Raw genomic sequence first — 6,796 nt, forward strand, 5'->3', positions numbered from 1 at the left:
TGCTTTTTATGCAAAGGAAAAGAAAAAGTAAAGTCAAATGGTAGTTCTCTTTGAAAAAATTGCCTTGTAAATTGAATAAGGGTTTGAAAGATGTATTCCATTTTTGTATTTATTATATTTTATTTCTTTCATGATTTTTTTTTTCTACTATGTGGTTCTGTGTATAAAATAAGGGCTAAATACCCATATTGGTATTTTAATTCAACCCCATTTGCCAAGAAGGTATTTTAAATAAAAAAATCGGCGTTAAGGCATTTTAATTAATTAAAATTACCAATTAGGTCCTTTTTCTCGTCGGCGACCACTTTTCCGACGAGAACTCGTCACGTGCGTGACACGTGATGACTTAATCTGTGTTTTAGCTGATGATGTGGCTCGGTTTGCTGATGTGGCTCGGTTTTAGCTGCTGATGTGGCTTAATCACAATTTAAGTCCAAAACGAACCAACCTGAACCCTAAAAATTTCAAAACAAAGATCAAACTTCCACGCATTCACTCCAGATCTTAGATCCAACTCAATTATCTTACCTTTACCGCTAACAGAAGCAGCCAAAACCCCCGATTCCAGGAACTTCTAGAAGAAAACGCCATGGGAATTCGATGAGAAGAGAGTGAGAAGACGAAGATCACTGCAGACTAGATTACCGCCGACGCGGCCATGGATCGATGCAAGAGAAAGAGGTTCTATTTATACGGTAATTTCACCACTAATTTTTCGCTAATTTTTTTACCAATTTTAGAAATGGGGGATTTTAAAATGCATCGACTCTTATTCTTCCTGCCACTGCCACGTCAGAAAACCGGTTGAATTAAAATGCACGTGACGAGTTCTCGTCGGAAAAGTGGTCGCCGACGAGAAAAAGGACCTAATTGGTAATTTTAATCAATTAAAATGCCTTAACGCCGATTTTTTTATTTAAAATACTTTCTTGGCAAATGGGGTTGAATTAAAATACCAATATGGGTATTTAGCCCATTGGAGTGATTTTGGTAGGCTTTATGCTTTATGAATATGATGAAGGTCTTTGTACTTATGAAACGGGAGAAGATAAAATTAAAGAGCATATGAGAGATTTTCAATTTTTGCTGATATCATGAAATGAGCGTATTGCCTTACGTTTTCCCTTGGGGCCTTCTGTGTTTAATCTTACACTTGTTGCGTGCACAAATTTTTTGATATATGATGAATAATGAAGGTTATATAGTTTGATGTTAGGTATATATGAATGCAGCTAACGTCCAAGAGTTGGTGTCCTACTTTTGAAAAAACCTTTTGAGCTTGCAATTGTACTAAATTAAATAAAGATTAAACACAAGTGTAAAGATGATTCTTAGATAAACATTTCCATATAAAGCATAGGATTCTAGTCCTTTCCTTTTCCCTTTTATGTATGGTTTTAAGGACGTCATACAAAAATTTCTAAGTGATAAATTATGGACTAAATACCTCTGATTCACTACTAAATTAAAGTGGAAAAGTTAGATTATGAGAGGTCTAAGATTCAAAATTGGACTATGTTATCTGATCAAGAGATAAATAACAATAATAGATATTCCAATATGTATATTTGTTTAGAATTAGTCATACAATTAAGAATAATCCAAGATTTATTTCTTTAAAAAAATTATCATGATTAATTTTAAACTAATTTCCACTGTGTTTTGATGGTTTTTTATTTTGTGCCTCTCACGAATATCATTACAGTAAGATCATAAAATATAATAAGCTAGAATTGACGTAGGTATGTGGAACTGTCCACTCCAAAGTTTAATGCTAATCAAAGCTCAGTGACTTGTCAAGATCAAGCTTAAGTACCATTACAAACAAACATTACCTCGTTAAAAAATTGTGAATAAGTAACCTAGGGTTTTAGTTGGCAATTGGAGATAGGGTATAAGGGCATTGCTACAGGGACCCTTAAAAAAAGGGACCCCTATGGGACATGTGAGGTGCCAATTGCTGGGGGCGCGATTTACTATTTATGAACAGTAAATCGCACCCCCAGGAACTGGCACATCACCTGTCCCATAGGGGTCCTTTTTTTTGGGTCCCTAAGCATTAATCAGGGTATAAAGAGGAAAACAAAGCGAAAAAACAAAGATATATAGCTTCAAGTAATATGATGTTTGCTTCTTATCACAAGGCTTGATATTCAGAAAAAGACAAGTTTAAGATCTCAATAAGATGCATGGTTTTCTTTAAACATTGTACACCATCACTAATTATCTACCCACTCGATCGATCACTTGCATGTCGTTTACATGAAATTTCTTGGCTATAGACAAGTGAACTAAAATAATTATGGTATAATGTTGTCACTTGGTAGCTAGGTACTGAAAGGGACCTGTTGGTTTTTATGCTAAACTCAACTTGTCAATGTCTAGTAATGTAGTATGTTGTTTGTGTAAGATTTTTTTTTCTATCAGCAATCTTTTTTTAAAAAAAAAAACATGAAACCAGTCATTATCTGTTTTCCCTTTATCAGTGGACTAGCTTATATTGGCTATTGCCTATTGGCAATCGTAATTACTATGTCAACGATTCTATATTTTTACATTATTTGATTAGTACTTATCTCCTAAATTTCAGTACTATATTATTTTCGAAAATAAGTTTGAGATGTCACGCACAAGAATCACGTCATTATTTTTATTCTTAATTTAACTGAGAAAAGACTAAATTGTCATTTAAATTCATAAAAAAATAGCAATATATCTTCTGAGTTTTCGAGGGATGTAAGTGCTAATAAAAAGCTTGCAGAGCCCAGAAACTACACCAACCACAGCACAGGCGTGCGTTTCTCTTCAATCTACCCACCAGCTTACACCGAAAAGAGGGTGCAAAATGTAATAAAACTGTGTACAAGGCGGAAATTAAAACTTCAACAACTAATAAGACTCATTTAAGAAAAAGGTAAAAAAATATATATCAGAGGATTAAAGTAATGTACATCATGGAGTGCAATATGAAGCTTTGATGTTTTGGATAAGGCTCAAATCTAGCTTATACTATTGGGTTGTTACGCAGGATTATCCAAAATTCAAATCTAGCTTATACTATTGTGCTGTTACGTAAGATCTCAACGGTTCCATCAAGCATGCAAGCTCATCTTGAACTCACATCCACGTCATACTTAACAATATTTATTGTTTTTCGGTAAATGATTATTTTTACTCCTTAGATCTTTAAATCAAATGGCTATAAAAGAAGCGGGAGATAATTTCGGAGGTTCTGCATAATCTCAACACCCACGATAAATTCAAAGTTTTCGAATATATAAAGAAACATAAGATGATATGAGACTTGTTCATATTCAAATGACATGCACTTAAAATGAAGAGAGGTAACAATACTTAAAAAATAGCCTCGATTTTTGTCCATGACAATAAACCGACGAGACATATAATATATGTTGGAGTAAAAATTATATCCTTACTTTCATCCATTACTTAGACTTCGTAGTTTTGATGCAATAGAAAAGATTTAAAAACGATGACATCAAAACTGAACCATCTATGGGTTGATCGTTGACTTGAGTGTAAATTTCGTAACTTGTTGCCCTTGAAAGCGATTAAGATTTTGCTGTAGATGACTATGTTCTAATCTCTTGGCAAATTCTTGGTGATAACTTGGTCTCAGATCCAATGATTCTTATCATATCATTAATAATACTATTTACAACATTTAACAAAGTCACATTCATAGTCAGACATCCTTTAGTGGAACTTTTAAAATCATGCACCTACCAAGGAACCAATAAAAGAGATGACAAAGAAGACCTAGATTTTGAACCAAGCAATGAATTTGGATATTGACAAAAGCAGGAATATTTTAGGAATAAATCTTAGCTTGCAACATCAACATGCACATCAAAATATTCCCAAAATGCACTCCCATAATTTCACCACAAAGGCATGCGCTCTCCAAGAGACACGGCATTAATAACAATGTTCAAACACGAAGCAAAGTTTAAACTATGCATGGACAATAGTTTCTATATTTTATTGGGATTCCCAAAATGCGCCTTAATATTTCTAGTGTTATACCGGAAAAGGCCAATAGACAATTGCGGGTTTTTTAGTGTGAATATGTTGGGAAATTAAAACTGCAATTTACGATAAGGAATTGAATCTTAACTTTGGAATAGCTCAGATAATTTCGTTCGCTATCCCCGATAAAAAGCATCTCTGGTATCACACAGCTGAAGGCCAGTTCCATAGTGCATATGATTGTTATATCCTATTATATATATATTTTTTGAACTGAAAAAGCAGGGTTGAAGGCCCTGCTCATATAGGGATATTATTAAGAACCAGAACAGTTACAAAAGAGCATCACAACTAGGTGTAGAACCAATGAGAGTGCAGCTGATAAGGAGCGGACATATGTCGTCACCTACCAAGCTGAACCCGCAACGATACTACAAGATGGAAAGTACATATTACATACTTACATAAAGAGTTAATAGCAGCCTACTAGAGAACATAACAAACTAGTAAAAGGAAAGAACAGCAACAATTTTCCAACATTTGGGAAGATATCCTTATCCAACAGAATTTAGGGAGTGGCCTGGGTTAGAGAACATGGAGAAAGGTTGTTCCCAGATACCTTGACATTCTTGTTTGCAAGCTCCTGTATTCCAAGGTTTGAAGCAGCCCTGCGGAGTCTCCTCGCAAGCCTCTCCTCTTCGGCACCTGTCCAAAATATTGTATATCTCCCAATATTAGAGGCAATGTGAAGAGGATTAGATTGACTTTCCTTGAAAATAAGAGCATTTCTACTGAACCAGATCCACCAGCAAGTACAAGGCAACAGAATCTTCCAAATAATTTTTATGTCCATGCACAGATTGGGAGATTTGTGGAACAATATCAGCTCCTCTATGGTCTGAGGCCAGCAGTTTGAGGGAAGAGAGGGAAGGATGGAGGACCAGATAGCACGAGCAAATGAGCATTTAATGAATAGGTGATCATGGGTTTCTACATCCAGTTTGTAGAAAGGACATCTCGGGTCGCCTGTCCAGCCCTTTAGGATCAAGTTTGCTTTCGTGTTCAGCTTCTTGTTGGAGATAATCCAGAATAGAACTTTTACCTTGGTTGGAATAGAAGATTTCCAGATCGTATTAAAGAATTTGGATTTAATGCCCCCTGAGTTGACGAAGGAGTAGTAGGATTTAACTGTGAAAATCCCCGATGGGAGGAGCATCCACCGGAGCTCATCTGGAGCAGAAGAGATGCTAGTGTTGCAAGATACTAGAAGAGAGAGAAGATGGTTGAGATCTGACCTTTATGGGGGTGAAATTCCTCTTCTGGTGAGAGGATGCCAATACCAAACATTGTTAATCATTCTACCTTGGGATCTGATACAGCAGCTCTGTGAGAGAGCTAACTTATAAGCTTTTGGAAATAGGCTGCAGAGGGAGTTTGTCTCAGACCATTTATCATGCCAAAAGCTGCCAGTTCTACCATCTCAAATTTTCCATTTAACCAAGTTGAAAAAAGTTGAGTGAATAGAGGATAAGTCTTTGATGAAACTTGAAGCCGTGCTCTTTATGGGATGAGAAAAAGGATTGGACCCGTCTTTGGAGTAAACAGAAAAAAACACTTTGCTAATGAGAGAGTTTCTATCAAAAATTCTCCATAGCCATTTAGAAAGAAGAGCTCTGTTGAAGTTTGCGATATCTAAGACCCCAAGACCTCCTTCAGCTTTGGATTTACAGACTTTGCCCCAATTAATGAGGCATTTGATATTTGAGTGAGTTTGGCTACCGTTCCAAAGGAAGTTTCTTCTGATTCTATCTATGGCTTTGATTAACCACTGCGGCAGCTTGAAAAAAGACATATAGTAGAGGGGGAGAGAAGATAAGACAGAGTTTAGAAGAGTTAACCTTCCACCAATGGAGAGAGATTTGTTTTTCCATAGCGATAGCTTCTTTGTGAACGATTCAAGAAGAGGTTGCCACTCTCTTTTGGAAAGAGAGCCTCTTTTGAGGGGGAGTCCCAAGTACGAAAATGGGAGAGAGCCAACTGAACATTTGAGAATCTCTGCTAGCATTTTTCCTTTGTGAGGGATTTTGCCAAGGTAAAAAAGATTTGATTTGAGGGGGTTAACACAAAGGCCTGATATGTTAGCGAAAATGGAGAGGATGGTATTCAGAGTGGCCATATCAGAGGGGGTGGCCCTAGAGAAAATGATGGTATCGTCCGCAAACTGTATAGACCTGATGGAATTAAGCTGCCCTTTCAAGTTGAGGTCAGATAAATCCCCCGAAGCTGCACTACGATTCAGCAGTTTCCTGAGAACATCGGCCACCAAAAGGAAGAGTAGGGGTGATAAGGGGTCGCCTTGTTTGAGACCTCTGAAGCATCTGAAGAATTTGGTAGGGGAGCCATTAACTAGAACAGCTGATTTTGAAGAGGATAGAATATATTGGATCCAAAGGCACCATTTGGGGCCAAAACCTCTGGCTTTGAGGAGGGACAGAAGGAAAGACCAGTTCACACAATCAAAGGCCTTATATAAGTCTACCTTAAAAGCACATACCTCTTTTTTCCCCGAGGAGCAGAAGTTAACCATTTCATGGCCTAGGAGGAAGGAATCCAGTGATGATTTACCAGATTGGAAGGCTGATTGAGAGTTATCAATAAGAAGGTGGAGGACTTTTCTAAATCTGTTAGCCAAAATTTTAGAAAAGATCTTACAAGAACTGTTGATGAGGCTAATAGGACGAAAATCCTTGGGAGAAGATGCACCATCTTTTTTAGGTATAAGGCAAATGTGGGAGTAATTGATGTT

This window comes from Asparagus officinalis, chromosome 1 (genome assembly GCF_001876935.1).
Source record: "Asparagus officinalis chromosome 1, Aspof.V1, whole genome shotgun sequence".
Classification (NCBI taxonomy): Eukaryota; Viridiplantae; Streptophyta; class Magnoliopsida; order Asparagales; family Asparagaceae; genus Asparagus; species Asparagus officinalis.